The 25,406-nt window shown below is 38.1% G+C and overlaps 1 long non-coding RNA gene across 1 annotated transcript; it reads left to right on the forward strand.

The window, feature by feature from the left end:
* On the forward strand, positions 1-25,172 carry LOC121814072. Its single transcript, XR_006054045.1, has 3 exons — positions 1-173; positions 790-911; positions 24,940-25,172. It is a non-coding gene; the product is annotated as an uncharacterized LOC121814072 (long non-coding RNA).
* Positions 25,173-25,406: the final 234 nt, after the last annotated feature.

Consider the following 25,406-nt stretch of genomic DNA (forward strand, 5'->3'; position numbering starts at 1 on the left):
CAAGACCAACGGAATTGAGTTAGCGAAAACTTCTTAGCTCTGATGCGGAAAGAGCATGTAAACATTTTGGAAAGGTGATTCATTTGTGTTCAAATAGGTGTTTTAACGCAATGCATAGCAACTGCGTGACCTAAATAATACACCTGTGAAAATTTACTGTCAAGATATTACAGGTAAAATTTTTGAACGCTTCTGCAATGTCTAATGGTGCTTTATGCTTAGCTGTAAGGAAAGTATTCTGCTTGCTTAAAGCCTAAATGGTGATTTTATTCATCCATAAGATAATATGTAAAAGACATTGTGTATAATCACTTAAAATATATTTTTTAATTTGTATGTATATTTTTGATATTTATGTTATTTTAGCGTACATTTTGTACTGTTCCTGAGCTCATGATAGATGTATTCTGTGTACAATTTCTGTGGTTTACGTTTTAAAATTCAGAATTAAAATGAAAACGCATTTAATGGCTGATTGAACTGCAGTGTCATGTTAAGGGTTATTGATTAGCTTATGGCCATACAGGTGTTTCCCTGCCATATAATTTGAGGGGTCACTTCACACACTGGTTCGTGCAAAGTCAGTTTTATTTAAAATAGAAATATGAACATTTCCCTATTTCTGATTGTTTATTAATAATATGAAGAAATGAAATCCCAATAAACAAAACTGATTAAATATCTATTTACATTACAATTCTGGTGAGATTTGGGTGCTTATCAGTTTACTATTCAGGATATGCTCTGCAATAATACCCACAATAACAGTCCTCTTGGTGTCTGTGCTAGGTTTTTGAGACTTCTCAAGGATACTGTGTCTTGGACCTTGGACTCTGGTAACTTGCCATCACTAGAGATGAGCCAATCTTCAGAAAGAAGAAGACAGACCTCAGTTTGGCGGGAGCACTATGGTAGGACAATCACCCAGTTACTGCAGTTCTTTTGCTTGAATTGCCAGAACTTGAAACAAAACTGATTTTAGCTTTAAATGGTAAATGGTCTGTATTTGTATAGCGCTTTACTAGTCCCTAAGGACCCCAAAGCGCTTTACACATTCAGTCATCCACCCATTCACACACACACATTCACACACTGGTGATGGCAAGCTACATTGTAGCCACAGCCACCCTGGGGCGCACTGACAGAGGCGAGGCTGCCGGACACTGGCGCCACCGGGCCCTCTGACCACCACCAGTAGACAACGGGTGAAGTGTCTTGCCCAAGGACACAACGACTGACACTGTCGGAGCCGTGTCTCGCGAACTCCCAACTCTTGAGCTACGATCGCCCCCCTTTATGACATATTGACCTACAAGTAAACTGACTACAACTAAGGACAATAACGGAGTCTGAATATACCAAAGAAATGAATGTTGTTACTGGATAAGGAGCACTGCTCTAGAAGAGCAAAGGATCTGTGTATGATCTTTAAATAGACTGAACCGCCATAAAGCATATCACTTAATGTTTTATGGATTTTGTGCTGATATTGTACCTTTATTTTATTTTTTATTTTATTAACAGAGGTTGCGCTGCATATTCACACTTTTTCACGTGAAATGCAGGTTTCAATTCTACCTACCCACCCTTGGGTGTAGTGCAGGGGTTACAGAACTGTTGATAATTTATAACAGAGGCCCACAAGACAAAATCTGATCATCATTGTTGCAGCATCTCTACAAATATCAGAGTCTGTGGAGCAAATTAAGTAAAAAGTCAACCTTTTGGTGAGAAGAAATGTTAAATATACTACTTAGAATAGGCCTGTTGTTATGGCTGGCTAGTTCAGGAAGTCCTGACATTACTATCCAGAGTTATAATTTTTTAATGTAGCCCTAGTAAAGAAAACACTTCACAGATATCACCGAGATATCACCAAGGTCTCTTGGATGTTTTGGATGGTCCAAATAAAACCTTTAATTTCTAACCCAATTTAAGTGTTCACTGTTTAAAAGACTTTGGGTAAGTCACATTTTCTTCCTTTCGTTTCTTTTTTTTGTGCCCACACTTTCAATTTAGTTTAACTTTTGTAGTGCCAGTAAAACGACAAACATTTGGAGAGATTAAAAAAAATCCTAAAAATACATCCATGCAGAAATAAAAATTAAAATGGGGAAAAAGGAGGATAAATGAATGAGTTCAATTAACTTGTTGAAATGTTTGTTTTGTTTTGTTTACATCTTCATTTATGTATTTTTACCTTTTATTATAATAACTTGGGTGGTCCCAATCGCACTTGAAGTGATTGCGCAGTTTAAAGCAAGTAGACATCTGAAGATGATATATCTGATATATATGTTCTGACTGAAGTATTTCTAAAACAACTAAAATGAAAAGTAGTGGTTTTAACTGATGGATGCGAACTATTAATGAAAATTGAAAAACAGTTGAGGGCTTATAAAGTTTGTCTAGTTGGTGTATTGTGTAACGATGTGTTACCTGCTGTTTAAGTAGATAGCTGTGGTTGTATTAACACATCAGGATGAGGGTTAAATTGTTCTCAGTGATGGTCCATGTTGAGAGCATCTGATGGGCAGCAACAGATGCCATTGTATGGCGCAAATAAGACATGGAAAATTGACCAAACTTTACCAAAATGAACACCAGGTTTGTTATTAATATGCTGCTGTGTGGTTTTGATTGAAGTGCTAAAATAATCCAGGACAAAGGGGTTTTGTGGTATGCTGTGAGTTCTTAAAAACTGACCTTAAAGTGCAACACATAAATAGTGCTGATAAAAACTCTAGGGGCAGAATGGCAACTGAATCGTTTTTTGGGGACTTGTGTCTGTGTAGATAACAAGGGACAAAGCACAGCAGCACGCTAAAAGATGAGCACCTCATCCAGCACAGACGAGGCCTGGACCTGGAAATGGAACATTGCTATAAATGTTGAAGCTCTCACTAGCCAGCCCTAGAAATACATGTTGGTTAAATAAATTATTATTCTAATATATTAATGTAATGCAACGCCAGTTAGCTGCTGTTTTTTTTTTTTGAGATTCTGTGTTGTTACCAATCACTAACCTGTGCCCCAGCAGGCAACAGCTGCAGCCCACTCAGAAATATGCCACTTTAAGAACCGTGGCATTATATCATTTATGCCCTTCTGCATTTAGGAAATCTCTAGATTTATTTCTTGAGATATTCAGTTATCTTTTAAATATATATGGCATTAGGTTATGTAAGTATATTTAACTGTTTATGCCATCCATACTAGAACAACATATGGCAACAAAGTTTCTCCCCTTATAATAATTCAGTAACTATTTAAAACAAAACTGCCGGCTGTGTCGAGTCACTATGAAGGAATTTAAGAAAAAGAAATGAAAAGGCTGAATCCACAGTGGGAGGTGAAGGGTTAAGATGAAAACTGACATACAGTTTTCGATGATAATAAATGTGATGCCTCAGCTTCCTAACACAGAGCAAAAAAGTCTCAAAACATCTGCGTCCCCCTCTGTATTCCTGTTATTTGTAAAAATTTCTGTATCACTGCACCTCTATTCAAATTCAAATTCAGTGTCTTGCAACAAAGTGTTGAATTTACTCAGCTGTAAACCTGCTGACTGGCTGCTTGCACGCTGTGAATGACATGCAGTGGAAGTTTCACACTAAATCCCTGTTGCAACGCTGAACTGGCTTTATGTTAAAAATACTCAAAATCTGATAGAGCATGTGCTTCTCTGTGGACTCGCTAGGGCACAGAAGATCAAACAGGGTTAAAGATACTCTCTGGTGGTGACTGAATATTAGGCTTTAGTGCTGGACATTTTCACAGATCAAATGTAACTCTGGTAGTCCACAAACTGCACAGCCTTGACTTGTGGGGTCTTTTTTGGCTCCCTAATATATGTACCTGCACCAGACCTTAAAGTTTGGAGTCTAATTACGCTGGTCTTAAGTGTCCTCTCGACTTTATTGCTATGCAGAAGTCCGGGCCTTTGACCTGTAAAGGTATTTTGATCTGGGATTATGGTTGTGTGATGGAAGGATTAAGACCCAATTAACTGAAGGGCTGTGAATGATGATGATGTTTGAGGACTTTTCTTTGCTTTCTTCAAAAGTGAAGCACCATTTCCTGTGTGAAGCATTCCAAAATTCTTGAGAATTATAGTCCATCACCAGCAGGATTTTCAACAGCTCATGTTTTTTTAGACACTCCACAAGCATTTGTTACATATTTGTCCATGTCGTATATATAGACATATATTTAAATGTGAGTTTGAGTGTGTTTTGGGGGCATGGTAGTGTGTGTGTGTGTGTGTGTGTGTTTGTGCACAGCAAACTGCCCACTCTCTATGGCAGTGAAGTCAGTGGTTCATATTTTGGATGATATAAAGATTAGATATGCTCTAAATTCAAATAGCTTCACACTGCAATAATTCCACTCTTTGTGTGTCTTTGTATGTGCACACATTTGTGCGTGCGTGGGCCGTGCATCTGCACATATGTTTATGTCAGTATAATAATACGATTCTGCATTAAATTTCCCCTCTTACTGCGATTCTCAGACTTGGCTGTGACATTATTGTAAATCCTTCAGTAGCGATACAGTAGCACTACATCAGACTCAGCGAGCCGGCCTTCCTCCTTAGAGCCAAAACACCTCCGCCACTCACGCACACATTCAGGCAGAATTGGTATCTTTTATCCTCAACTGGCCTCTTTTTTCAGAGATTGAAATTGACTATTCAACATTCTTCCCCTTGTTAGAAAATAGAATATTGCTTTCTGCCACTGACAAAGTTGGCTGAATTAGAAAATATGCAACAACCTGACACCACCTTCTGTTGCAGAAAAGAGCCTCTTTTTCATTTTTTGATTGAATTATGTATAAAGGCTTAGAAGACACTCTTTGGCCATGGTGGTGTTACTTTCCCCATATTACTTATTCAACATGTCTAACCTTAGGCCCCATTAGCGTTGCAGAAGTGGAGCTATTTCCTCAGCTCTTCATGTTCAAACACAAGACTAACATAGAAGCAGGAGCTGAAACCCCACAGTGAGTCACACAGTCACAGTGTCTTCCCTCTCTGCCTCCTGCTCTGCCCACCTTTGGCAAATTAAGGCAAGATTTCATAGCTTTAAGCTACAGATAGCATGCACTGCCACAGGCAGTATGGTCCCAAGGTTTGCCATATTTGTCTACAGGATGTGACATTGTTCCTCTGCACGTCTTTGATCTGCTTTGTCTTTTTATGTAGGCTTGTCTCTGTGAATCAGCGACGGAGAATAGTGTGTTTATTTTTATGAAATGTGTAGTACTCCAGCCGTCACCTGGATGAGGTGATTTGTATGTAACTCCGATGCACATATCGAGTCTAATGCTTTGACTGTTCTGTTCATTTTATATCACGATCCCAAGCGTTGTGCAGCAATTGAATTTGGGCATTTTTTATTCCTTTGTGTCTGTCTTCCTTTGACATGTTGTCAACGTGGAAATTCACAGCACCCCGCCACTCTTCCTCAAGCAACCTCTTGATGTGCCACAGTGAGAGTCGTGTCATGAATAAACATGCTGATGTACAAAGGGATGAGTGTTGGTTAGAGATGAGATAGACAGTTTACATGTGTTTGAAAGGGAGGGTCTGCAGAGAGGAGAGTGACAGGGTCACGGAGCCCAAATGTTTAAAAAAAAAAGCTGCTTCCACTAACATCTTTTTCTTTTCTCTTTTTTATTCTGTGGTTAAAACATGCTTCTGTTGAAATTCTAGTTGTGGCTCCTGCTGTTGCTCTGCGATTAGTCAAATCCTGTTTGCAGCACTCCTTTTTTTTTAAAAGTTAAAATATTTTTTCCAGAAGTCGGTGCTCTGAGTGGTAAAAACACGTTGAGTTCTCAGCATTGTCAGGAATGAGCAGCAGCACCTTCTTAAGTTTGGAAATAATCAGAGGAAAAAAAGCTGGTACTTTACACTGAGACTCCTGGAGCTCTGGCAGCACTTGTCAAATAACATCAGCCTATGTCAGACCATAAGACCACAGAGCTGATAGCCTTCTCTTCCAACTCTGTATACTCCTAGTCGAGCGCTAAGATCATCAGGTCAATTACTCTTGGTGCAACCTAGGTCTCGGCTGAGGACCAGAGGCGATCGTGCTTTTGTCTAAGCTGCACCTAACCTCTGGAACAGCCTTCCTGCTACTATTCGTGCCTCGGACCCTATCCAATCTTTCAAATCATGGTGGAAAACTTACCTATTCCCGACTAGCTAGTGCCCTCATCTCATCTATTTTAATCTTATTATTGCATCTTTGTTTAGCCTCCTAGTTGATATTTTATATATGTGAACTGACCCTATCTCTGAATTCAGGTCTGATACCTACTTTATTGAGCCCACACTTCTGGTCTAATTAGTGCTTCCCATCTGTTAGTGTTAGTGCTAGTGCTTGTTTTGTATTTTGTTACTGCCTTTCTATATAGGGCTGGGCCATATCACACTGTTCACGGTAATACCAGTATAATGTTAGGCAATGATAAGAAAATTAATTGCCCTGCCCTACTTTTATATACATTTATTTTGGTCTATTGTATTATTGTGAAGCACTTTGGTATACCTTTGGTTTTAAATGTGCTATATAAATAAAGTTGTATTATATTGTATTGTTATTTTATTTGTTTTATCTGGGTAGGTATTTGTTCCCATTTTTGCAGAAGGATAGTTAATCTTGAAACATTTAATGGTTGTTTCAGCTCTTCATCCCAATTTTTAAGCATTTAGCTAGTACAAAATAATGTGAAAACAAAAAATATTTGACATTGATAACTGATTGGCTGACGTGGGTAGTTAGTTATTCAGGTGATTTATCTGTATTTCATTTAAAGTTTTGCAAAGTGTGGTTCATATAGTGGTTTCATTAATTGGACAAAAAGATGATGTTAAAAGTTGTGAATGGACTTGGAAGAAATCTAATTTGTTTGTTTTTGCTATACTTTAGAAAGCACAGCAAAATGTTAAAATGTGGCTTTTTAACATGAGATGGTGAAGCATTCCAGGTTTCGAGTGTTTAATCAGAAAAGGCTTCGCCACCAGCTTGTTTATGGGCTCTCTGGTGCGAGAGCAGCAGGGGAGTATTGGAGGACCGTGGGATATGAGCTGGGATTAGTACCTCTACAAAATGGGTTGGGGCTAAGCCATTTAATGTTTTGCAAATCATTAAAAGAACTTTAAACAACTCACTTTTAAGAATGACTGGGGAATAAGTTGGAGAAGCTAAAGTCGCTATCCTGTCCTCACACTGGTTGTGAGCCTCAGAGTGGAGCTTTAGATAAGTTGTTGCTGTTTTGTGGCTTTTTTATAAGTTCTTAAAAGTAATCAGATCGTTGAAGGCAAGAGTGATTTTTATCGCCTTCATGTTTTTTTTTATTAAATTACTGAGGTCACTGAGTAACACCCAGGCTTGTAACTTCTGATTAGCTCGTCCAGCTAAAGGACCAATGAGCTGATGCCATTGTGCCTCTGTCTACAGTTAACAAGAATCACTACTACTCCCAGAGTATTGTTCAGATTTCAGTGAAATTTGCACACAATGATAATCTAATGGGTCTTTACTCAAATGCATGGTCAAGGTCATATTTATCATTCTGCAGCTGAAACCAGTATTTTGTTACCTAGCTGTGCAGAAGCCTGTTTTCTTTTTATGAGCAAAGCCACTTCAGAACCGTTCCAGCCATTCCAGACTTTTAGGGTTTGACATTACCTAACCTCACATTGGTGACCATTTGTTTGGAATGATTATGCCTTGAGTTCTGGTCTATTATGTGTTTATTACCTTGCGGTCGTGTCCTGGTGATTTGTGTGCGTTGCCAGACATGATAGAAACAACCAAAATGCAGACGTCTTTGTGCAAGTCATTTTTTGTCAGGGGAAAACATATTTATTCCTCTTCTTTTTCCACTTCTTTTTACTTTCCCGTACATCCATTCTGACAGTTTCAATAATGTCCCAATTTGCTGACATTTATGAGTGCTTATCTTGATGCTGTGATTATTATTCTTTATGTGTTATTCTCTCACTGAGAAATTCAAAAAATGTGGCAGAAAAGTAGCTGGAATTGCACAGAAGGAATCTATGCTACTGAACTGGCCAATCATAATAGTTGTGGGTAGGGCTGTGCGATATGACCAAAATCTCATATCCCGATATAAGAATTCTATCGTCCCGATAACGATATAAATCACAAAAATGTAACATTTTCTGTAAATTCTGTGAATCTCGGGCAGCTCGACTTGCGGGAAGTGTTTCCAGCTGCGCGTCATGTAGCTGGAGTCGAGTGTTTTAACCGATGCATGAAACGATACATTTTTAGACATAAGTTGTAACAGCCGCCGTTTTCTTTGTATTTATTATACGGCGTGCTGCGGGGAAAAGCCTGTTCTAACGTTTGAGTCTAAGGTTTATTTTTTAGCACCTGGAGGCTATTTTTTTGCTTCTCATCCGTAAATCTGCTCTTTCACGTGGTTCAGTTTATTTTGAAAAGTCTCAACAGGATCTTGCGCTTTATTGTGAAAGGTTTATGTGGAACATAGACAAGCGGACACGCGATGCTGTTACCGTCGTTGTTGCTAACCACAACGCATAAAAACAGGCGCTTGTCCGTCCGTAGTGTGGTTATATTAAATATAAGAGAAAGAGAGAACTTTAAGAAATTAATATAGCCACTACAGTGACCATCAAAACGATGAAAAAATATTGCCGTAAACAGTTTATTTTGCCAAACCACGAAACAAATGATTGCGTAAAATGAAACGATAGACGTTTTTATATCGTCATCCGATATATATGGTTATATCGAACAGCCCTAGTTGTGGGCTGCGTTGACGCAAACTTTAGCTACATTTTTAGGTAGGTGCACACCAGGTTTGGCCATGCAGAGAAAAATGTTGCCCATACCTGAGCTAGGGTCAAAGCAAGACATTTGTACAGAGTTGTAATTTCCCTTTATTGCTACCACATGTTAGCTTGGTTTTGAACCTTTATCCAGTTCTACCAATATACATTATTAACTGTTGTAGTACTACCGAACCAGCATTCTGAGTGGATTATCAGATGAGTCTCACAATCATCTGCTTTTACATGCATGTGGCACACACTCTGTCTGTCTCCTATCCTCTGTGGAACGTGAATGAATAGGATGAAGTACTGAATAGCGGTTGCTGAATGCTATAGTGAGAAGAAAAGCAGCAGTGAGATGTTATCAGTGGGGGAAATGGTCTCTCCTGGTTGATTTACTAGTCATGTAGTGTGCTTGTCTGACTGCAGTATAGCAGATAGTGTCAGAGGGACATCAGAAGAGGCCCAAGGGACTGTCCGCTAAGAGATCAACCAGAAAAACATGTTATCAGTGACATACTGTGTGACCATGAGCTAATGCTGGCTGCGTTTTCACTATGAGATCAAAAGGGATTTTTAAGATCAACTGTCTGAATATTTGCTCAAAGCTGCACCGAAGCAAATTTATATGTACACAAGCACCCGTCTTATTAAATCAGAAGTTTGAGCCCTACAAGAGTAATGCAGTCCAATATTTCTAACTGAGATGCCATTGATTTACCCTGTTTGGCCAAATTAAATTCAGGTATGGGCACTGATACAGCAGGAAATCTGCTCACTACAGGAAGTCGCATTCAATAATTAAGACTGAAATGCAAACAGTATTCTAATCAGCAGTGAGTAAGTACCCTCTCAGAAAACTTTACCTTTGAATATAAGCTTTTCTTTCTTCCCCATCTGGTTTTCTTTTCTTTTCTTTCTTTGTCTTTCAGTGTAAACCATCAGGTATTGGTTGTGTCTGTTATGGTGGTTGATGTAAGAGTTTCAGCGACAATCTTTTGCCATCATTTCCTACAGCAGACATTCCCAAGACTGCCACGGCCCAGTTTCAAAATCTAAAAATCCACCCAAGCCGATTATAACATGAGCTCAACATAAAGTAATTCCTTCATTGTGTTTTTGTGCATTCATTTTGATCACTATTTGCTTATTTAGGTTGATTTCCTATTAACAAGCCTCTGCCACCTGACAGCTGCTTCTTTGCCGCTAGTAAGAAAAACAAAAAATAGACAAAATACTTGGTAACCACTTTACACCTACAGGAGCTGACTTGATAATGAAAACTTGTAGCATGAAGCTCCTGGTGCACAGTTCTTAAGTTTTCATTAGTTCTTAAAGTTGTCATTAGCTAGTTCCTCCATGGCCCACACTTTGGAAATCACTGTCCTCCAGGGTATCAATTTCTTCTTTTATGTATTAATGCTGGTAGAAATATTAGTAACATACACAGGGTTTTCCTGTATATAGAAAATCTTGGCGCTCAATAAAAGAATAAATCAGGACTGTAATTTAAAATTGTTTTTTGTGAGTTTTATTTCCTCTAGATTAAAATACTGTCAATAACTGGCAAAGTTTTGTTTATTAAAGTAATACTCATTCTTTGGGTAGTTATTTGTGGTATTGGAAAGCCTGTCCATTTCCCATTAAATAGTACCACATCTGAGTATGTGGGTTGCACCAATTAAAAAACTTACCTGTCTGGACCAAAACAGCTTATTCTACTATTGCATCTTGTTTTGACCTTCTGGTACCGTAGACAATCAGGTGCTGACAGTTAGAGTTCTGACTGGCACCTGATTAGGGCTGTTTAGCAATGAGTCTAGATTCTGCCTATGGCATTTGCATCTAAGGGTTGAAGGAGAAGATGTAGAGAACTCTATCCTGATTGCTGGACCAATAGGGTAACAGAGTTTAGTGGAGGCAATATCATGGTGTGGGGCGACATGTCCCTCACTGGAAAAACAAGGCACTTGTGGGATCAGATTGGGCGTGCTGTTCGTGTCAGAGTGAACTACACTGCCACACTGGCTGTTGACTACAATTACGAGTATTAAGAGAGTTCTCCTAATGCTACAGTCACACAGGGAAAACAATGGCTGAAGACCATGGCACAATCAAAATTATTGTGACTGAACTTGCAATCAATACGATTAGATGATGATAAGTCTGCTGTTACTTTTCTACTGAATGGGATTAAGTTTGCAAATACATGCAATGTATTTGTGATAATGCAACAATAATACTGTGATACTTTGGTGAAAGTTGCAAACCTGTTGTCATCAACATACACAGAAATTTACATCAAACACAAATTGATATTAACTACTGTATTCTGCAACCTGAGCCAACCCTCATTTCTTTATATATTGCTTCCAGAGAGCCAGACTTACCTGTATTTTTAAAAACTGGTATTAAGCAGTATTTCTCTAAGCTGTCTGTGCCTATTTTTAGAATGGTTTGTGTTTGTTTGTTGAGCCACTTAACACTTAATCATAGGTTAACTTACTTATGACACATTCAAACATTAAAATTGGCACCTAAATCAAGGTATGAACTAGGGTTGTGTCTACACACAACAGAAACTGTAGGAAAAAAAAAACAAATTTAAATGATATCTTTAGGGACACTAGGCACAGCCTGTTGCATAAACACAATTTGTTACCATTTTGTTAGTCAAATCCATGAAAACTGCCAACGGGCAAGAAATAGAATTCTTGCATCAACAAGGTTACTCTTGAAGACCTATTAACAAAAAACTTGGCATATCTAGACATGTTACAACAGTTATTTAACTGCAAAATGACACAGACACTTTGTAATCTTGCTTTTGGCATATAGGAATATAATCAGCATACCAAACACCAGACTCGACTCCATGAGTCTGCTGTTGCAAAGAGAAATTGCAATTAATGTCAGACTTTATAAATTAGACAGTCATTATTTGAAAACCTATGCCAATCTGGCTGGGAGAGTTTGCGGTCAATCTGAATTGGACTAAAATTGTTTGACAAGTTGCCTCCCACCAGATAAACTATGTAGTCACTTTGAGATTAAATGTAGTTGTTTAGAGGTTGGTGGTGTTGCATGTCAAGCACTTGTCAGCCAGTAACAGCAACTACTTGCAATCGGATGCAGAATATCGTTAGCTTCATAGCATAAGTGCCTAAGTCATTTTTTGGTCAAATTGAGATTTTTGCCTAACTTTACTCCCCTACCACTGCTGCATCATCCTGTCCGTCTGAAACACAAAACACAAAAAAATGACTTAGGCACTTATGCTATGAAGCTAACGATATGAGAAAAGATTATGCGATCAGGCAGATTTTTGGTTTGTTTGTTTGTACTCTAGTATTATTCTATCAGGCTGTCATATCAGTGTAAACTATAGGTGAAGAATCCTAACTTGCTGTTTACATGTGTTCCCATTTTAATCTACAAAATCCACACGGGCTCTTCCTGTAGATAAAAGCCGAAACTGGTTTATTAATCTCCAGGTCGGCAAGTATCGACAAAGGGCAGTTGTCAATGACTCAGTTATGACCCTGCAGAAAAAACTATTATGCTTCAGTATTCTCTCACTGCTGCTGCCTGCCTTTAAGTACTCATTAAGCACTGTTATGTATTGGTAGTGGTCTTGTATGAGTATGCAACTCTACGTGTAACTCTACATTCATCAGTGTTGGGAAGGTTACTTTTAAAATGTATTCCACTACAGATTACAGAATACATGCCCCAAAATGTATTTTGTAACGTATTCCAATACGTTACTCAAGTAAGTAACGAGTAACGTATTCTGAACACTTTGAATTACCTATTATATTCTCATGCTTTTTACAACCACATGAATGTACGATTGCTGTGTGAATTATTACTTTTACTGAAGGTTACTCGCCATACCCCCCATATGGAAAAGATATATATAAATCTTATAAAGTTTGTATCTGTCTTGTGTGAAACTTGTATGAAAAGCATACAAGAATGAAAACAGATATAAGATCCCTTGAAAAATTATATAATGAAACTTGTATGTTTTGGATACTTACTAAAACAATAAATGAAAGTAATGAGAAAGTGGCCACTTTCATGAGTAAATCATGTAAGTTTTTACTATTTCTTTTCCATATGGGCAATACCGACTAGATCTTTAAATCTTAATATAAAATGAGTAACAGTAGGGTGGACATTAGGGTAAGGCTGCATTTTTGCAGCGATGTCGTATAGAAAACTGTTTCACGTGCATATAAAACAGGTCCGCGGCTCCAAACCGTAGTTAAGGAACCTCTGGCTAATACGTCGGGTTCCATGTCGGGCTCATAGCCGAAAACTAGCTTTGCTTTGTTGTCTGGGTCAACTTTGCTTGCGAGAGACAAAGAGAGGCGTTGAAAGGCTGCTCCAACGGAACTTATTGTTTCGGAGGGAAACACGAACACAGTGTACAGTCGAGTCTTAATAGCTTACTTACAACTGGGCTCGTCAGGCACTGGTCTTGACTGCAGTGGTTATTATTATATTTACATGCTTCCAGCTCCCATTTCTGCTCAGTGACAGCTCGTACCTTTCCACTCTCCTTTTTCTCCCTTCCTCGCGCTCACAGACACATAACGGGTATGGCAGTCCATTCTCCCTGGAGTACGGACTACACTGCCCATGATGCTACATTCTTTAGGGCTATGCCTGTAACACTCTGCCTATTGCCTTCATATTAAATAATTTTTGTGAATAATTTTTTAAAATATTTCTTCACGTCATTATGCGGGCCGCAAGTAGAGGTGACATGGGCCGCAAGATTGAGACACAGACATGAGAGCCTCTTAATGCGTGTTTTATTTGGGGCGTGGAAACCAAAAATAGAGAGGGCATAGCCGAAGATATGAAACAGGAAAATCCCTTTATTTCAGCAAAGTAACTATATTCTGAATACCACCTTTTTAAACCCTAACTGTAACGGAATACAGTTACTCATATTTTGTATTTTAAATATGTAACGGTAGTACATGTATTCCGTTACTCCCCAACACTGACATTCATGTAACTCTAAATTTATTATACAGTTGGGAGGAAATTATTCATGATAATGCAGATTAGACTACAACTAAAGTGTAATTTTTTAGCACTATGGCTGAATGTAATATGACAGTAAATATTAATACACTGTAATTTGTTCAAACTGCAAATCAAATTCACATCCTCAGATACGCCGTCAAGTCAAAAAAAGCCAACGAGACTCACTTTGCTATTATGTGTGACAAAGAAAAACATAAATTAGAGTTTTGTAAGGATTAGTAAACTGTTGAATATTTGCATACCTGACTAAGTAATTATTATTTTTTGGTGTAAAGTTTTGTTTTTAAATCGAGGTCTTACAAAGCCTTTAAAAAAATTAGGTGTTATTTATTTATTTATTTAATGAATGGAGCAGGAACACTGGCATAGTAGTGAAGTCCAAGGTCTGTTGCCAGTTTAACTAGTTCCATTTTAAGCTGTGTGTGGGATGTCGGTGTCAGTGGTCAGTGTTTATTTGAGCTGCCAGTGGATAAAGAGGGAGGAAAGTTTCCGGATAGGTCAGAAGACCATCATCGACCAAAAAATGTATTATTTTTGTAACAGTTAACTCTTCATTTGATATTTGTAACCACTGGACTGTAATCAAAATGCCTATAAGAAAAAAGTAGGCTGTCAGCAAAAGACTGGAAGCTTTATGTTATTGGATAAAACTCATCAGAAACAGAATATTTTATTAATCCCAGAGGACATTATGTGGTCACAGTTGCTCCAAGACAGTAAGAACATTAACTAACAAGTTAAAGTACCAATCAAATATTACAATATTTTACAAAATATTGCAAAATAGCTCTAATATATAAATATCTCAATATATTACACACAATTAAATATAGATAAAGTTGTAATTGAGGTGCTCCTCTTATCATCCCGACTTGATGTTATTTTCTCTGTAGAGACTGTGCAGATATTAACGGTGTGCAACTACTGCAGTGTGTACTTCTGCTTTTAGATGGAGGAGTTGTACAGAGAGATGGCCGTAGGCAGGAATGATTTTCTGTGTCGTTCAGTGGTGCATTTGGGTAATCTCAGTTTCGCACTGAACATGCTCTTGTGACTGGCCAGCACGTCATGGAGTGGTTGGGAGAATATTGTCTTTAGCTTAAACGACATCTACCTCTCTGACACCGCCTTTAGAGAGTCCAGCTCCACCTCCGCAATGTTACTGCTGTGCGGATCAGTTTTCTGGCATCCACAACCCTCAGCCTGCTGCCCCAGCATGCAACAGCAGACAGTATGGCACTGGCCACAACAGGCTCATAGAAAATCCTGAGCATTGTCCAACAGATTAAAAGACTTCAGCCATCTCATAAATAGTCATGGCTCTGGCCCTTCCTGTACAGTGCATTTGTTTTTAACCCAGTCTAGTTTATTGTCAGTGTGTACTTTGAGGTATTTATGGTCCTCCACCATGTCCACATCAACTCCCTGGATTGAAACAGGGTCCACAATCATGTCCTTGGTCTTTATTACGTTGAGCTGCAGATGATTGTGCTTGCACCATATGACAAAGGAGTCCACCACAGCCTCATCGTCTCATCACCCCAGCGGATGCATCTAACCACCGCAGAGTCATCAGGTGCAGGTGTCGGTGCAGCAGCTGAAGTCTGTGATGTAGAGGGTGAATAGGAAAGGGGAGAAGATGGTCCCTTGTTTTGCTCCAGTGTTGCTGACCACCATGTCAGACACACACAGTGTTAAAGACGCTCAAGTCAAAGTTGGGATGTAGTTTGTAGAGAAAAAAAAAGTGGTAATAATGAAGCTTTTGATATATAAAATGAAGGGTATGTAATGTTGGCTGTTTCTAAGTAAACTGACATAATGTGTTGTGTTGTGTACGTGCCACATATTTTAGCAACATTTCAAATATAATTAGGTTATTGAAGAATGTGTTTCTGACTCTTAAAAGGCTCTTATATGTATACAAAATAAGTACATACAGTATTTGGTTGGAAAACAGTTTAACTAGCCCCGTTTAATTGCTCTTAATTTTGACTGTTTTCTCATTGTTTTCTACTTTTACACTAGTCTATTAGTTTTATATTTTTTCTCCAGTTTAATGGAGTCTGAAATTAGTTGCCAAGAACATCTCTAGTCCATTTACCATTGCACACTGTTCCCAGTCAGTGTGATTATGTTCATTTGCAACAAAAAGTCACAAACGAGCATAATCCTGAGTAAGTAAGATTGGAGAAGGCAATTTTTACCCTTTTACAGAAACTTCAGAAGTCAACAAATCAGTGATGCTGAAAGGGGCCGTGGCAGCAATCAAGGACTATTTTCCTATATACCTATCTTTGACTGAAAAAACATCAAGTTCAAACATTTTCTCTGGGTCTGGAATTGCCATTCAATAAAATACAGAAAATAACTGACTAAAGTACAAGTGGACAAGCTCTTTGAAGGAAAAGTCGGGGGAACAATAAAGTAATGCAAAACCAAGCATAAGCTTGATGTGTTAACAAATGTCTCAGAGGCTGAACTGTCCTCAGATGAATATGAGTATGCTTATCTGTGTGATGCAATGACCTTTTACAGATGTATGTGGCTAACATAAAAGAAAATGTTAGAATAAGAGGGAAAGGGGTATTTCCAGTGTGTTAAATAAGATTGAAATGCAGACTGGTAGCCTAATCGGGTTGTTCTTCTGTTCCCATTGCTGCTGTAGTCTGCCTCCATCAGGGAGTGCTGTTAAGAATCTGCAACTATGTTCCTTCTCATCTTCCTTCCCTACTTTAATCTCGACCCGAGTGCTTGGTTTTACAGTGAGTGAAGTGTGTCTTCTAAGCTTTGGTGAAGGAGAGACAAGGTTCTTCAAGTCCCAGCAGGTCTGAGAAGCTTCTTATGAGGCCCCTTAAAGACAACTTTTCAACAGAAGTGAGATCCTGACTGACTACAGCATTTTGCTTCTCTACAGAATTCTAGTGAAACTTCTGTACATTCTTGATAATTATTTGTGTTGTCCACATTGATGGCAAAAGGTGAGGAGCATAAAAATGATGCCATCACAAATGGCTTCATTTCTTGGGAGTGAAATGCTCTGAACCTATAGCCATTTCAGTCACGAACTGGATTAAGCACAGATAGAAGAAAGCATTTCCCTGCTGGGCATCTGTCCTACCCAGTGGCTCATTTCTTTCACTTAGAAGAGTGGTGGTCTTACATTAATGAAGCCTGTGTACCCAGGATGCTTCAGGCCAGCATTGACTTTTGGCTGTTTACTTGACTGTCTTTCCCTGGAAAGCTGTCAGGCCAGACAAGACTTTATGATGCCATTAAACATTAGCGTCAGACTGCTGAGGGACTGGATCTGGTCACTCTAACTGAGGTTAAATTAGCTTTTTTGGCAGACAAAAGAAATGCTACTGAGCTTAGAGCAGTATCAGAAGTGGAGCCATCAAGCCTAGTGTTACCTCAATATAGAAAGAAATTAGGTTATTCGGTTGACTTATGTATGAGCCATAATGAAGGTTTAAGGCTTTTGGGAATAGTGGCTTCATTACAAAATGCTTTATGTTAATAACTGGCATCTCCAAAAATAACTGAATTCAGCCTAGCAAAAGGATTCAATAAGGCAAAGCGGGCCTGATTTTAAAAGGGAACATAAGACATACAAAAAAAGCAATGAATGATGTTATAATTACTGCTTCAGGTAGTCTTAAATTGATAGGTTTTTACCTCAGTGACCTGGTGCTGATCATAAATCCAGCTATGTCCTGTAGGACACATTACTAAATATCAACGAAACACAAACAGTACTCGTCACACACATTGTTGTGATGTTGTGCGATCATTGTGTAAAGATCTTTTGTGTGTTAACAGGACTAAATAAAGAGTTATACAAATACACCTTATTAACCTTATTTTGAACTGCGCTTCCTATTTTAGTCAAAGTTCTACTTGCCTTTTTTTTCCTTTTGCCACATGTTAGTTCTCATATGTAGATAAATATGATGTGCGATGTTGTATCTGTTACTCAGGATATCTGCAAGTCCTTAAAAAGTCTTTATTTGCTAATTAAAATATTACAAAATTATTAACTGTCCTAAATTTAGTTTGAAGGATTCTTAAATGTTATTTGGATGTTTCATAAATGAGATTTTGAAGTACACAATGTTTTCACCACCTGTTCAGATTTAGATCACGCAAAATGACCTGAATTTAGATGACAGAAGACACGACAAGCAGAATTTAAGCTGTTCTTTAAGATTTTGTTCTTTTGTAGGCTTTTTTTTTTATACATTTTAAAAAAGTTAATTGTAATAGTAAGTTGATAAGACACATTATACTTCAAGGTTGGTTCATCTATATAAGATACTTTTGAGAATACAAAAATGCCTGATACATCAATCAATCAATCAATCTTTATTTATAAAGCACTTTTCATACAAAGAAAATGTAGCACAAAGTGCTTTACATAGTTAAAAGCAGCCCACCCCACCCTCCAACTCACTCCCCACACTCTCAATACACATATATCCCCCCACCCCCACCCACATACACATACACACACGCGCACACTTAAAGACATATACCTAGTGGGGTCATTTTGGGTCCATTTTCAGGCCACAGACATGTTTCATCATAGTAACTGAGATTACACTGCTTTTCAATCATAACTACCGCAATCCCTTCATACCTTTTGTTACTGCTCATATTAAAATCCAAGGTCTCCTGAAAAGTCCTGAAGAAGCGTGAATGCACAGTAGCATTGTCTCCATAAAACACATTAAACTACTAAATTATTTCCTCTGGGTCTTAATCACCTAACAGACTTTGTTCATCTTATTGTCCGAAGACCTCACATTCCCTGTGATGATAGCTGGAACAGGTGATTTATATTTAAACTTAGACGTCTACTTTGCTCGACCTCTGAAGCCTTGTTGTCTCCCCCGTAGCTCCTCTGGGATTACAGGCCTTCCTCCGGGCAGTAAAACTGTCATGACGATTAGCTGCTGCTGATTCCAATAGTGCAATGTGAAACCACAATTAGACTTGCAAAACTTGACTTGCCATTTATATTTTTTAAATAAATTTTAATGGATGATAAAAGTCATAAAAATAATAACATTAAAATAAACTGAAATTAAATTGGTATGAAACATTAAATTTGGGGTTTAAATGTAGACAACAGCATCTTGGTGCAGTTGTTAACACTGTCATCTCACTTACAGTATATAGGTGTTGGTGACCTGTGCAGTGTGTATTCTGCGTCTTGCTGTATGACAGCTGGGATAGGCTCAAGTCCCTGCCCCAGAACACTGAAATGGATAAGTGGATGAAGATAGATGGATAATTTTAGACAGCCTGCTACCACCAAGGAGGCATGTAGTCATGCCCAAAAGTTTTTGATTGAGATCCACCAGTTCAGCTTTACAACAAGATGGCAAGGTAGGACGAACCGTGACAAATTCTCCAAGGTGCTGGGAACAACTCATACACCAAGTACCTTTAAAAAACAAAAAAAAACAAAAAAACAAAACAGAAACCTTGCACGATACACAATGGATAAAAACTGGTGCTAACATCAAATTTTGTGGTTTGAATCATTCACACTTCTCTTGTAGCACCAAATACATTTCCACAGTACAGATTTTTTTTTTCCAGTTCCCTTTTAACATGGTCAGAGAATAACCAACAGAGGATACGTCTTTAAGCAAGAGCTACACTTTGAATCTAAAATATAAAACACATACTAAGCAGTAGAGGCTGCACACCACAGCTAGTGCAAGCATAGTGACCCAGTTTTCAAAAGAGCGTTGACTAAGTGGGACTTGGATCATCATCCTTACTTTTATTCTGAAAAAGATCCTGATAACAAGGAGCCCTTACATAGTGGTTCATGCTGTATTTAATTGGTGCACCATAATATACTGATTTTAACAACTTGTGTTTTTATGTGTAGCAGGCCTGGGTTTGACAAAAGAGGATACAGGGCAGTTTTAGATCCTTGTGTTGTGATCCCTGGTGTTGATGGAGAGGAATCCTGTGAGTTCAGTGATAAATGTTTTTCTTTCTGGAGTTTAACACTGAATTTTGAGCAGAGCAAGCAGTTTTCCTTTGTCTTTTGAGGGCATTAAATAGCTTGAAATTAAAATACTGGTGAGCAAATTTCCATTTTTTTCACATATTGATGATGTGGAGACAAAAAGCAATTAAGCTCTTTGCAATAATGCAATTAGACTCTTAGTTTTAACCAACAGAGAAGGTTATCCCCCTTTAATTTGGACACTTTAATGATAGTATGTGAGGAAAATGAGGGAGCATTTGTTTTCTCTACTTAAATTTGTGTAGCTGATCTGCGGATTCTAATTGGCAACATTCTCACCAGTCCAGCTCTCTAATCTAAAAGCCACCAACAGGCCAAATATACCGCAGTCAAGTTAATTTAAATTGGGCTCTACCAGCATGATGAAGAGTAAGGCACAGTGCCAGAATAACTGCATCTGCAGTTAGTCCCAGTTGGAGATGGTATTTCACTGAGACAAATGAAGACAGACACTGAGAGAATTGGGAACCCCCAAATTAAAGGCATAGCACAGTAAGGATTGGCCTAGATTGATCCCTTTTTTGAAGCATAAAAGCAACATTTGTTTTCTCAAGCATAAAAGCACTGTCGACTGTGTGAGTAGATAAAAAAAAAAAAAGATGTTTGCATTTTTTAGTTTTTCTAGTATGTTCAGTCCCTTATCTGAAAAGGACACTACAAGATTAGCACAGGTAATGTTTTATTCAGTTTTTCTTGTAATTTGGTTTGTAAGATTTTTGCTTTTGTAGAATTCTAAAAAACTACAAAAAGAAAAGCACGGCTCCTTTGAAAGCTAATGGGACTGGCTTGGAAAGATTGCATAGTTGTAAGTCCACATACTGCTGTGCTTTCATAGTATTTTACATGTAATCACAGTGCTTTTTTTTCATCAGAGTTACATATTCAGTTTCTGACTGAGGCAACTGTTGTTGTGATTTGGTGGTACATACATAAAATTGAATTGAACTAATCTATGCTTTACATCACTTGCACTTTCCCACACTGACGGGCTCATTGGTGACTTCAGTGGTGTAGTCCAATAATCTTTCTATCCGACTTCTTCAGGCCAACCAGCCTCCACTCTGTGTACGTTAAATCTCATTGCTCATCTGTCATTCTCCCTTGTAACCTACCTCCTCCCCATCTATGCCTCTCCTCCATGTTACTCAGGCTCCTTCAAAGCCTCTATCTTCATAACCACCACCAGCATGTAGACTTCAGGAGGTCATGACCTAATAACTATCACTGCTGGGATTCTATTCTGCTGTGATGGACTATTGGAGTCAAATCGCCAAATAGGTTAATTGAATTCTATATATCAAGAATTCCTTATTGAACTGATATTTGGATCAGATATTGGGGACAACAAGCCTAGTTGCATAGGCCTAAACCATCTGGCAACCACCGACCACTAGGGGAAAGTATGTTCTGTGACAGGTTGGCAAATGGTTGCTGGGAGTTTCTAGGTGAAATTGTTTGCAAAGAAGCACAAGGATGCAGAATCAAAAAGCTCCTTTGGAATTCTTTTGGCAACGAGCAGTTTGCCATGCTCGTCAATAGAGGCTCATGGAGGAGCTAGCATTAGCTCAAACACTTGGAAAGCCGAGAAAAAGCAGGAGGAAGAGAAGACAACAAAAAGTAATTAAAGTAAAAACGAATTCTTTAACAACCTTCAGAGCTTTACTCAACTGAACTCAGAGTATGGACTCAGAGGTTTCATAGCACCTGTTAAACTGAGCTGAGTGACTCAGTCTAACTTAGCAGGTTTGCCATAGGAGATAGGAGTCTATCGGTGTTTGAGAAAAGTTGCAGCAGTGACAAAAAGTGAATGCTTTTAGTGGCTGTCAGATTATTTCAGTCATCCCTAAAGTGTGCTGATAAGCTGTGGTTGCGAAAAAATAGTAAGTGAAACAGACTGCCAAGTTAGTCTGTAGCCCTAATTGTGCTGTTGTAGTTTGCTTACTGCATTTCTCTATGCATGTTTGGAATGCAGTGTGAAATTTACTGTGCAGGGGAATCTGGCATATACGTGGATACTACCACATGTCACATACCATCCATATTAATGTTGTTGTACACCCCCTGTGGGACTATAGCCACTCCCTGGTAGCAGCAGCCTAACCTATCATGGTAAAATACCCCATAACACTGCACAATCGCTTATGAATGGTTCAGAGACACGGCAGAGATCACTCCACATATGATCACCTCATCTGCCTCAGTTTATGTACACACTTCTTTGTGCTGCTTCCTTATTTTTTACGGAGTGGCGGAGGTTATTGCCAATTGTTCACAAAGATGCTTGATGAGTGCCAACCCTATCATCAATATTATAGTAGATTTTCACTGTTTAGAGAGCTCTTTATATAAAATATTAAATTTTAAAATACCTGAAAAAAAAAAGCCTGAGGAAGAGCCAGTTGATCAGATTCTTGCAATGAATTATTAATAAAACACAGTAGGAGCACAGCACATTCTATCTCTCTCTATCTTTTTCTCTCTTTTTTTATAAGTATGCAGATTTATTTTCTCTTCTGTTCCAGCAACTGCTCGTCCTTTTTTTTTTTTTATCTGTCACATAAGTAGCAGACAGAAGAGATAGAAGTTGCAGAAACATGAGCCAGTGTGTGAGGATTTAGCTCCTGTCACTTAATAATCAACATTATTCAAGGCTGTGTCATACACAGCAGTCTTCACCACAAGTGTGAAACCACAGGATTTCTGTTAATAACAAGTATGTTTGCGTGAAAGGCATCAAAAGAAAAGGCAGGTGCATATTGCAGGTAGAAATAACAAAGAAGCTTCCAGTAGACAAGCAGTTTGATGGACACACATTCTATAGGGAGGGATGTATAGTCTACATTAGGGCTGTGCGATATGACCAAAATCTCATCCCGATATAAAACATCTATCGTCCGATAACGATATAAATCACAAAAATTTTATATTTTCTGTAAATTCTGTGAATCTCGGGTAGGTGAAGTGTTTCCAGCTGGGCGTCGTGTACCTGGAGTCGAGTGTTTTAACCGATGTATGAAACTATACATTTTTAGACATAAGTTGTAACGGCCGCTGTTTTCTTTGTGAGTATTTATTACACGGCGTGCTGCGGGGAAAAGCCTGTTCTAATGTTTGAGTCTAAGGTTTATTTTTTGGCACCTGACTGCTCTTTTTTTGCTTCTCATCTGTCAATAGTACTTTTTCACGTGATTCAGTTTATTTTGAAAAGTCTCAACAGGATCTTGAGCTTTATTGTGAAAGGTTTATGTGGAAAATAAACAAGCGGACATGCGATGGTTTTACCTAGGGGTGGGTTTTTATAATCGATTCATGGATTAAAATCGATTCTGGCTTGGATAACGTAAAATCGATTAATTAAAATCCTGAATCGATTTTTTAATATAAATTTATTTTGCCCAAATTGCCAGAATCTCAAGTGACATCTCACAAAATTTCAAGAACCACCAAACAGTTAAGACAGTGAATCGGAATTGAATCGATTCTAGAAATCAGTGACGATACCCAGCCCTAGTTTTACCATCGTTGTTGCTAACAACAACCCATAAAAACAGGCGCTTATCCGTCTGTAGTGTGGTTATATTAAATATAAGAGAAAGAGAGAACTTTAAGAAATTAATATAGCCACTACAGTGACCATCAAAACGATGAAAAAAATATTGCCGTAAACAGTTTATTTTGCGACACCACGAAACAAACGATAGCGTAAAATGAAACGATAGACGTTTTTATATCGTCATCCGATATATATGTTATATCGAACAGCCCTAGTCTGCATGTCTACATCTTTTTATCAATCTGACAGATATCCATGGCGATGCTGGCCTCCCAGAATGTTGCGGGAAATGTAGATGTGATTTCAGAAACTGAAAATGTATTGTCCGGTTTTAAAAAGCAAGATTTTGATAAAATAATCAGTTGCAGGAAATGCAATTTTACGATAACAGGAAAAACATGGCTCAGTCACAGAATCAAATAATACAGAAGCCATTCCTGTTCCAATATCCTCCCAGATAAATATCAATGGAAGGCTCTTTTCTTTCCAGATGGCATCTCATTCAATCAAGTGCTACCTTAGACCACAAGCTGGGCAGTAATTTAGTAGATTTTTATTGTTTATTTTGTTTTAATGTGAATCAAACAAAACAGTCAAAAATCAGCTCTGTAATCATGACTCATCTCTGCATGCTTTAGAGGAATTACTTCATATTAGCTCGTGGCCAATCCATGCAAAAGAGAACAGGTCAGTATGTCAAACCTCAAATTTATGAAAATAAGGAAAATAAACATAATCACGCAGTTTAACCAATATTTATTTTGCATTTTTTTGGTCTATTTTGCAATAATATAATTTTTTACTAACAACAAGGCTTTTTACAGGAGCGGCTCCCATCCATCAGCATACACACAGCTCAGTGATACACGTGATAGCTGGTCTGCCTTCATTAACCATGCACGCCACATCCATGTCTTGTTTGATGGATAACTTCTTGGCACATGAGTGCATTTCTCTGAAACATCTGACCTTTATTGACACAGTCCACTTCAATATACTGAGCAATGAAGGGCTCCATCTATTCAATACATGATTGCTTTCGTGAAACGCCTGCTTGAAGAACTCTTTTTGGAATATGTGGGTAGAATTAGCATTTTGCCAAATAAATGAAATCAAGTGACCTTATATGATGAATAGACCAAACAGCATCCTATTCATCACATTCATCAAGAGCTGAAGATGAATAAAAGATTAGCATTTACACCCACAATCAGTACAGGTCAATGATTTTAACCCAGACAAATTATTTAGACAAATGTCTTTTTTTTACTCTGAGAATTTGGCTGAGAATATCTAAACGAGCCTCTGTATTTGTCAGGAAAATGTATAGACATAGACATAGTTGTGAAACTTGGTTAATAAAGTCATAGTCATCCAGTGCACAGTGTGAATACAGAGGTTTAAGTTCTGTTATAATTGGTTGGCTTTGATCTCCGAACTCTGCAGGAGACTGCTTATGATCCATCCCCAGAGAAACCTGTACTGTGCGCCTCAGTCAGCTCCAAAACCTCCAGGTTCTCATCCTTTTCCAGAATTGAAGACAACACAGCCGGCAGCTCATTCTGATGTAACAGCTTTACTCTTACTTGAAGGTCAGTAACTCTGTTTTGTGGCCTGAAGCTTGTAGTCATTTCTTTCCTGACTGTCTTAGCTGGGACTCCTCCTGCAGGACTACGAAAGCCATATGTCTTCTCCTATTAATATTTTAATTTAAATTTTTCCATATCTTCAGTTTAGGATCTTGATTTCTTTTTTATTAATTAGCTATATTTACATGTATCGTTATATCATTTATGTAGTAAGTTGAGTTTCATTTTAGTAATAGTATTGTTTCCGAAACTATTTTGGATTGAAAGTTCTTTTGTATATTACAGTATAATTTATCACTGATAAATTGATGTTTCTAAAAAAAA

Source organism: Haplochromis burtoni, unplaced genomic scaffold (genome assembly GCF_018398535.1).
Source record: "Haplochromis burtoni strain Fernald_Lab_line unplaced genomic scaffold, NCSU_Asbu1 Contig_2, whole genome shotgun sequence".
NCBI classification, from domain to species: domain Eukaryota; kingdom Metazoa; phylum Chordata; class Actinopteri; order Cichliformes; family Cichlidae; genus Haplochromis; species Haplochromis burtoni.